The 10,186-nt window shown below is 37.0% G+C and overlaps 1 protein-coding gene across 1 annotated transcript in view; it reads left to right on the top strand.

The window, feature by feature from the left end:
- The first annotated feature begins 784 nt into the window (after window positions 1-784).
- Window positions 785-10,186, top strand: part of LOC122145925 (chemokine-like protein TAFA-2) — a 69,952-nt gene continuing 60,550 nt past the window's right edge. The window contains exon 1 of the mRNA XM_042762365.1: window positions 785-1,284. The gene's annotated coding sequence lies outside the window, so the exon portion shown is untranslated. The remainder of the gene's footprint in view (window positions 1,285-10,186) is intronic.

The following is a 10,186-nucleotide window of genomic DNA, read 5'->3' as shown; positions in this document are numbered from 1 at the left end:
AACTAATTGAAAAACTAAATTAAAAAACCTTGCACAGTCAAGGTAAAAATGGCTGTGCCCACCCTCACATTTAAAATAAGGTGGATACTTTTAAACCAAATCCATTACTCATTATTATAACAAATTATTCTATATATGGTAATTACACATCATTTCACCCAATTACACCATTTTGTATTGAAAGAAGAACATTTTATTATATGATATATAATAAAATAAAAATAATAGGGAACTTAATATGAAGAATAGCCTATATAAATAATTGTTATACATTTTGTTTTCATATATTTGGAAAGAGGCATCCTCATGGAGAAAGTGTTTATTATTATTATTATTATTTTTTTTAATGTTTTAAGAAAATTTCCTTTATTGACACATTGTAAAAGTTAACGTGTTAAGTAATATTTTATTGTTACGTTCATAAGAACATATTGGTATGTTCATAAGACTTTTAAGTTTTAAGTTTTGTGCATTTGAATGGAAAGTTTAGCGAAGTCTTATGCCACTCAGATGAACCTGAACTCAGATAAGGTGCCCTTTTCCTTGACTGAATTTTTATAATTGGTGAGACGGTTGCTTTTCGCTTTAAGCTCATATGTACTTGTCAAGCTTTTTGTGCTTTTGAATGGCAGGTTTAGCTGAGTCTTATTTGCCACTCAGATGAACCTGTAAAATTTAAAAACAAGTAATTAGCACAGAAAGAGTAGAACCGACAGGATAGCTGTCACGGACGCCGCTGAGTGGCGCTGATTCACTGTGCGTTGGGTTCTTTCTGGCATCCCTGGAGAGCACACAGGGAGCGAGTCAGCGCAGCACAGCGCTCCGGACCTTTGCCTTCAGCATCAGCAGATCCAGATCCTGCACAGAGCGTCTCCAGCGCGGACCAACACCGTGAAAACAAGCCCAACAGGATACTATGTGGGATGATGGATCCGTTACTAACATATGTGTGATTTTAAAACCAGATACGAAAGCGCTGATTTGAAGTTTCACGCCGCTCTCGTTTGAGTTGAGATGAAGATCTGAGACGCAAGAGGAGGACCTTGGCGTCTCCGCGCACCCGGACGCCCTGCGCGGACATCGGGCGCTTTTGTGATCAGAGGACCGAACTTCTTTTTTTTTGTTTGTGGGTTTCTGACTCTCTCTGACAGAGTAGATATAGGAGGAATCCTTTGGTGCGGATTGTTCAAGCCTCTCCGATTCGTGGATGGAATAACTCATAATGGAAGGGCAATGAGACCCGTCTCTGCTGCTGGGTAATAATCCGGACCACCGCGCCAACAGGTAGCCTATACAGCTTTTGCTGTTTATTTGGTTTGACACTTATATTTTACATGTGCTTAAATTACATTTTCACAACGTAAATGTCCATAAAGAAGAACAGGGTGGTGTTTAGTATCCCACATAGTTAATTAATTAATCAGTTTAAAAAAAAATTAACGGGTATCGTCTGTTTTAGTGATCCATGACAGTTGCTTTAGTGAGTCATGCATTCTGATCGTGACAGGACGCGGGTCACTGAAACTTAATAGGTAGGCTATAGCCTGTGTGTAAACCTGAGAATCATCCTGGGAGCTGTAAAGCTGGACGATTTTGTGTCAAGCGTGATTAAGAAATAATACCATAGAGTAAAAAGGGCAAAGAGAGTGATGAGTTTACGTGTGCGCGCGCGGGAGAGCGAGGGTGTGTGTGTTGACGGCGCTTCGTCTTCTTACCGCATTAACACTACATGCCATGTAAAGGTCAGGCTTACCCCAGTAAATCTTACCCAGTAAAAGCTTACACTGGTTACAAGTAAAGGTCTCTGGTGTCAGTACAGGGAGCCTGGCACGAGCATCTAAGATGCGCCATCACGCGCACATATACAGCCACAGCTCCTTCACTTCAAGCGAGAAGTGATGGGAAGTCCGAATCCTTCTCTCTCTCTCTCTTTCTCTCTCTCTCTCTCACTCACTCTCTCTCTCGAACAGTTCCTTTCAAAAAATTAATAACTGTTTTCATCATTTCCAATTTCGTCATTTGCAATGTTTAGAGTTTCCCAGCCCTTAATTACCTCATAAAATAACACTTAGAACATAAATATAAATTGAATTTACATTAAACAAAACATTATATCAGTAACTGACATACACTGGCTAAAAATGTTTAATTTTTAATAACTATATTTCTCACAGATCATAGGTTTTCAGATCATTTTTTTATGAATCAAATACAATTCAGAGATGGTTTTCAGTTCAGTGAGTCGCTGACTCCAGAATCACTCAAATCGATTTTTTTGAGCCTTAAACAAATGCTTCACACTTATTCCTTAGCGAATCATTCAAAAAGGTTTTGTGATCCAGTTTAATCACAAAAATACAAAAAAATCTATTTAACTTAAACACATACAGACAAAAAACCAATAAAATATTTATTTAACACATACGTCATAACTTTCTTCTTTTTAAGCTGTTTTTGCATCAGCAAATTGCACCAAATAAGATAAAGCGTTTTATAACTCCTCCAAATCACCCTGGGAGAGAAATAAAAGACTATTGCAGAATATGGCCATATGAATTTGTAGTTGGAACTATAATTTCCACAGTAATTGCATTGCCTTGGCTGATGTGGTTGGCAGATATAACTCCCTTCGGGCCACAGTGCACATTTATTCTCCTCCTAACAGAGCTGGTTATGTGTTCGCTATGAGGGAGGATGTTGTCGGGAGCAAAAGGCTTAGGAACACACAGATGCCCCGCTGATACTGGCTGCTGAAATAATCCTTTGTGAGTCACCACTGAATGTAGTAGTTTATTTGATTGGGCTCTGTTGTGTGCAGGTCCTGGATCTGCTGTTAGAGTGAAAGTGGTTTAACCCGAGCACTGCATGTGGCAAAGGCCTCACTGTACTGATACACTCATTCTCACTCACTGGATGGATCTGAAAGCTTTTGCCAGTGTAAATGGTTGAAAAGGGGCAAATGCAGTGATCTGCCCATGAGACCCAGAGCAAGTTTAATTAGCCTGTATACTGACAGGCGCTTTATAAAAATGTTTTACTAATCATAGAGCGAGAGAGAGAGAAAGCGAGAGAGTGTGCTAATTATATTTGACTTGTACTATCTGAGGTGGAACATTTGCAGACCTTTAAGAATCTGGTGTATTTTTAATGCACTAAACTTGGTTTTAAATATTTCTTTCCAGTCATAATCTCTCTCCTTTTCTCGTATTATAGCACTCTCTTTCGGCCAAGCATTTGTTTGTAATGCTGTTTTATTTAACTGCTAGATGATGCTTAATTTCCTCTCATCATCTCACTACCAATTTCATGCACTTGAACGTCACGTGTATTGTGTGTGTTTGTGTTTAGAAAGATGTTTGGCTGCATTATTGTGTGTGTTTTCACAGACTGTTAACTGTGACAAATAACTGTTACTTGTTGGAATGGCTGATGTCTGGGTCAGAGCGGGAATCTCAGGTTTCTGCAGCTGGTTTGGGTTTCAGTTAAAATGATTTGAGTGTAGTCAGCTGACCAGACCCTTTTCATTCAGTCCCGCTAATTTATCAAGTGTGGTGTGAATAATTCATCAAAGCGTTCACAGAGAACCAGTGTGTGTAATTATGTTTGTGCCATTATGTCATTAAATACCCAAACGCATCATCAGAAAAAACCCTTAAGTCCAGTTTTAAAGTGCTAAATACAGATAAATTTGGTGTGTGTGTATATGTGTATATTTTGAGTAGAAGCATTTTTTTTTTTTTTATATATGAACTATAGCACCTCATGACTACACCACATTATGTACGAGAAGCTGCAAAAGACACAGGCGCAAGTGGAATATAAAAAAAAACATGTTGACATTAATTTTTAAGTGAATATAATGGGGATATATTGCGTCACCAAAAATGATTGAGGTTATGTACTGTACATATATTGCGTGATAAGTCCATATATAAAATATTGCGACAGGCCCATTATTGAGTGTGATGACTATAGGTAGAACTGTGGAAGTGTTCAGTTTAGTTGGCTGATGTGGTGTGGTTTTGTTGGCAGACATGGATTATTAGTGTAATGAGGTTTTTATGCATTAGTTTTCTCTTTACCTTAGTGAATTTGCAAGTTTATATCTGTTAATACACTCCAAGAAAAGTCTATGAAATAAGTCCCAATGCACTGTTAACATGATGAAATTTCTGTATTGATCTCTCGCAGGTGTTTTACACATTTTAAATTACACATTGAATTGTAATCTTTTAGAGTAAGAGAAAATGTCTTAACGTAAAAAGTATTGGTAATTTTCTTTCTTCAGGACCTTATGTGTTTTTGCACTGATATTTTTTCTAACAGTGTATGCATTCAAAAACATGTTGTGAATGTAATGATTAAATAAATGATTTATACAAAATGAGTTGCATTTAGAATTTCACAATTTGGAAGAAAGAATGGAGTTTTAAACTTCTGAATATTTATGCATGAAAGTTCCATGGCCCTGATATTGATGATTGGTTATTTTCGGTAAATTGCGTTGTGTGCAGCTGAGCTGTCTGCCAAAGTGTTGATTAATGAAAGAATAACAAAACACCATGAAATTTGCTTCTTCAGAAAAAAAAAAGAGTTTCTGCATCAACCTTATTCTACTTTCTGATCCCAACATGTGGAATCACACAGAGAGGATCTTCCATTGAGAAAATAAGGGCAGTGATGACCACAACTTCACTCTTCACATCACAGTTCAACAGACCTTGGCTGACAGAAAGAGAGAGAGAGAGCTCTTTATTACTGCAGTCTCACCCTCCTTTCTTTCATCCAGTCATCATTTCTGTCTCACAGGACAAGATTAACATTACTGTCATGACACTGCCTCTGCAGGAATCAAGAGATAGAGAGAAAGAAAGTAATAGAGAGTAAGTGACCCCCAGTGTTTCCCGAGGTGAAGCATATAAATGGATGACTTGCTCAGTCACAGGGTGAGCTGGATGGAGAGGTAGTGTTAGAGCATGTGTGTGTTTGTAGGCTGAAGTATTTATTTATTTGTTGAAAGAATCTTTATTTTCCAGCAAAACAGCAAAATAAGTGCCTAAAAAAGAACAGGTAAACAAACACAATAGAAATACCCACGGGAGAATGCTGCTCTTTTAATGCTCAGGGGACTTGATGTTGTGCTTCATTTAAGTATCAACTTTGTCCAAAGTGTTTCTCTTAAAACAAAAATAAAAATCGACATAGATGTGGTATACGTACAGTAAAAGCATAGAGCTTTAAAATGAAAGAGGATAGCATTGCTCAGATAAATTGGTCTTGGGAGAATTTGATGAGAAATAATTGTGCTTGTACTGAAATATCTGACATTTCATTGCAGATTTGGTTATCGTGGCACAGTGACACGTGAGATTATGTGAGTCTTTCTCAGGAGAAAAAGCAGAAGACTTAACAAAAGTCTGCATTTGATCTACTTTTAATGACATTGCTGCTGTTTTGATAGTAAATTTTAATGGTATAAAAGAGTGAAATCTTTGGCATAAATTGAATAAAGTGAATAAGAATGTAAAGTAAAACATTAAATTAGCAATCAAGAGCTAATACGGTACATTTTGGAGCATTTACAGGAAATTTTAAGTAGAAAAGGGTCATGACAACAAAAATCACCTCCTTAACACATACTTTATTGAATGTTTTGAAAGAAGTCTCCTATGCTCACCAATTATTTGATCAACATTACAGTAAAAGTTACACTAGTCGTGGCCTAGTGGTAAGAGAGTTTAACTCCTAACCCTAAGGTTGTTGGTTTGAGTCTCGGACTGGCAATACCACGATTGAGTTGCCCTTGGGCAAGGCACCAAACCCCCAACATGCTCCCTGGGTGCGGCAGCATAAATGGCTGCCCACTGCTCTGGGTGTGTGTTCACTGCTGTATGTGTGTGCACTTTGGATGGGTTAAATGCAGAGCATGAATTCTGAGTATGGGTCACCATACTTGGCTGTATGTCACGCCACACATTTACTTAAAACAGTAATATTGTGAACTATTATTTAAAATTTAAAATAACTTATTCTATTTTGATGTATTTTAAAATGTAATTTATTCCTGTGATGCAAAGCTGATTTTTTATCAGCCATTACTCCTTCAGAAGAAAAACTTTCATAAATCTAATACGTTGAGTTGGTGCTCAAAAAATATTTCTTATTATTACCAATGTTGAAAATATTTTTATGTTTTTAATGAATTTTGAGCTCTAATTATTACATGAGTACTAATGAAGAGTTTTTCAAGTTTGAACTAATTTACTACAAAATTAATTTCCGCTACTTATTTAACAACAAAGTATTTTCTCACTGTAGCCATTCGTTTTGACGTATGAGTGAGGTTCAAGTCAGCACACCTTACGTATGATTGCTAAAGTGTTACCACTGGACGCATCTTGTGATCTAGTTTGTGTTTGACTATCATGGGTTTGCATTTGGTACTTCTGGCTGAGTTTCACTCTCCTGGTCCCTGATGTTGTGGCTACTGATCTCGTTTGCCAGAATACCGGCAAAACAAGCACCTCGGAGCCTAATTACACCCAACTCCCTGTCTGAAGTGAATTTTCACATAACACACATGCACACACACCTTGAGGATCAGCCAGAATGAAAGCAAACAGTGGTGAAGGCTTGCTGAAGGATGATGGATAAGAACGGATCCACCTTTGAGGTTTATTTTGGGACAAACACATGTGGGTATGACGGCCATCAATCATTCAGTTTGAGGTTTTTGCAGGACTATCCTGGACTCAGTCAAGCTGTTTCTAACTTGTTTGTTTGCTATAATACTTCATTGTTTCATTATTTCTGTTTTTCCTGTTTTCTTTCTTATCTTTCTCCCAGTCCTGTTTTCTCCTTTCATGTATCTTGGTGTGAGACAGATTTCACTCAGAACAATTTGTTTTCGGTGAACCACTAGGTTTTCTCTTAGGCCCCATCCACACGGAGACGCGTTTCTGTGAATACGCACAAATTTTTTATCGGATAGGCGTTTCGTCCACACGGATCCAGCGTTTTCGTAAGGTGAAACCGCTATTTTTTGAAACCGGGTCCCAAAGTGGATAAATCTGAAAACGCCGCCTTAGCGTTTTCGTCTGGACGGCTAATCCGTATATTTTCTGAAACGATGACATCATCAGCCCACGTCTCCCCCCAGTCAGACACCTCTACGTCACGTAACAGCAACAAAAACATGAACAAACACTGAATGATTGTCTTTTTATTAACTAGCATTAACACAGATTAATAAATGTATTGTTCCATGTTCGTTTGTGTACCAGGTTTATGAGCATAGTCCAAAAGTCTTCTTCTCCATTTTTTAGTGTATCTCTGTGGCAGAATTACAGCGCCACATACTGGTCTGGCATGTATACTACATCATTTAGCGGTTTCGTGTGGACGCGGATATTTCTTGAGACGAGGGAAAAAAAGATCGGATTGGGGTAAGCTCCGTCTCCGTGTGGACGGGCCTTAGTCTCTTACTGTGTCTAGTTTTTCATTCTCTCTTTCTCTCTTTTTTGGTCTTCTCTCTGTTTTGAGGGTGTTATGGGAATTCACGCCAGAAAGAGGACTTTCTGCTTCAGGGCTGAAAAACAATGAATATCATCACTTTTTTTTCTCTCACCTTCTTTTTTCTTCACATTGAGTATGTTTTCCACTATTTTGTCTCGTGTATGCATGATTCCAAACGAGTCAGATATGTTTTCTGTAGTAGCATTACTGCATGCTTAGATAATTTTAGTTAAGTGAGTTCTGGCACTTCAGTTCATTAATTACAAACACAAAATGGCTTTTATCTCTTGATCTGGCTTTTTAATTAATGAATCGCTTGATTCATTATTTGATGTTCCTCTCATTCAGAGTCTAATGGCGCTGTAGCTGGATCCCCCTGAGAAACGAAGGGTTAGGGTTCTTAATTAAAGGCAGAATGGTGATAAACTGGAGCTTGAACCTCTGTCATCACCATTGATTCTTCACCATTAGGCTTCCAACACCCTTTCCTGCATGTGATTTGAAAGTTTTGTTAGTAATGGAGCTCATCTATCTCCTTGTTAATGTGTACACCCTCTGATCTCATTACAAAATGTGAAGTTTGTAGATGTGACTAAATATTTTTGGGTTAGTATTTGAGTTCAGATGACTTCATTAATTTATTTTGTTTTATATCTCATTGAGAGGTCTCTGCATGATGTATAACATTCTGGGGTTGAATGACTCAAGCTTGGGGTCGTTCCACAGAGGGTTCTCATGATTACCAGCACATAATTACGCTGATGAGAGTCCGCTATTAACAGAGCACTCGTTCACCTGTCTCATCACTGCAAACCTAACAGATCACACGGTGTCTAGCTCTGTGGATGAGGCTGGGAATCAAAAGTCTCTGCAAATGCCCAACTGCCTGAAAGAAATAACAGTGTGTTGTTGTCACATTTTAATTTATTTGTATTTTTTTTTTTTTACATTTTATTTTGTTTTATGTATTTATTTAATTTTTTTGTCCTCATATAATAAAAAAACAAAAGAAATTGTTTTTGTTTTGTTTTGTTTTTCGGATAAAAACCGAAAAATGTGTTATTTACCAGCCAGTCAAATTTGAATGATTAAAAAAGTGGCTCTCCACTGCATTCATGTTTTTACCCGTGGACATCTAAGACTCGACAGACAAAATGATTCCACTAAGAGTTCCAAGTGAAAGAAGGCGGAGCCTCAGTACACACCTCCTATTATGTAATCGTCACGGACCAATGGTAGTACGAAGGTAGTTTGAGACATGATTTCAGCCCCGCCCAAAAATCCTAAACAAAAAAATTGTTTAACGGTCTAACTCTACAATTCAGTACTACATAGTTCACAGTATTTGTAACGTGTTTTCAGCAATACATTTCTAACATTAATAATGTGTTTAGAAACAATTCTCTGAATTGCCATTACACGGACTTTAAGTAAATATCTTCTAACACGAAACAATGTTCTAACAATATCTTTTTCACCCCTAAACTCTGCGGTTTAATTTTGCATGAGAATCAAGTGACAGAGTTGACAGGCTGTTGCAGATCCCTACAAATCTCCATAGACAATTTCTCATTCTCATTTGACACACAACATTTACTGCCATACAGAGATACATGTTGTGTGTGTGGGTAGTTTAAGCTCACTGAAATGAATTTGGACGATCTTGCGCTGCAGTGCTCTGACGTTGCTCAGATCCTTGGGCAAAGTGAGACGATATCCCATCATCCTCTGCTCTCAGGCTTCTCAGCGCATCTGCAGCCGTTTGATAAAACCACCATGTATCTTTCCAGTCTTTTCTGATTCTCTGACATGTCACACAGCAAGACTTGCTTTGACTTCTCTCTGACTAGAGCGCTCACGCAAATCAACAGAAAGAGCACCAGAGGAAATGGAGAAACATTTTTTTCCTCTGTTGTCTGTCTTCCATTCGTCTGGTGTGTCACTGAGGAGGTTTGTTGGATGGCCTACAGCTATAGTGACATGGCAGTATGTACATCACAGAATATCAGCTCTAAAAAATCTGGCCTGTGAGTGAAACAGCAGTCAGAATATGGAAAAATTAATAATAATTTACTGAACAAATGTGTTTTAATTTGTTGTATCCTCATCATTTTGTTTTAAACATCTTTAGAACACTTCATTAGGACAAATATTTTGGTATGGTGGAATGGTAACACATAACTCATCATAATTTAATTATTTTGGTAACATTTTATTTTACCGGTTCCTTGTTACATACATTACATGTTCTTACTATAGTAATAACGGTAAATTATACATATTTACATGCAATAGCCCATGCAATAACCCTTAGTATATATATATATATATATATATATATATATATATATATATATATATATATATATATATATATATATATATATATATATGTTCAGTTACACTGTAACAAGGATACAATGAAATAAAATGTAACAATTATTTATTTTGTGAAAATTCATATAATATTTTCATGTCTATCTATCTGTCTGTTTGTCTATCTTTCTGTCCGTCATATTTTATCTCAGATTATATTTAAAGATTTAATAATTCATATTTTTAGGATAGATCATAATATCTGTATAATATTTTAAGGATGAAGGCATAATATAGAGTTTTAAATTGGCTAATTATGTGTATAAAGAGTGTAATTTCATGTGTTCTCTGTAAG

This window comes from Cyprinus carpio, chromosome A8 (assembly GCF_018340385.1).
Source record: "Cyprinus carpio isolate SPL01 chromosome A8, ASM1834038v1, whole genome shotgun sequence".
NCBI lineage: Eukaryota > Metazoa > Chordata > Actinopteri > Cypriniformes > Cyprinidae > Cyprinus > Cyprinus carpio.
This window is presented reverse-complemented; position numbering and strand designations above follow the sequence as displayed.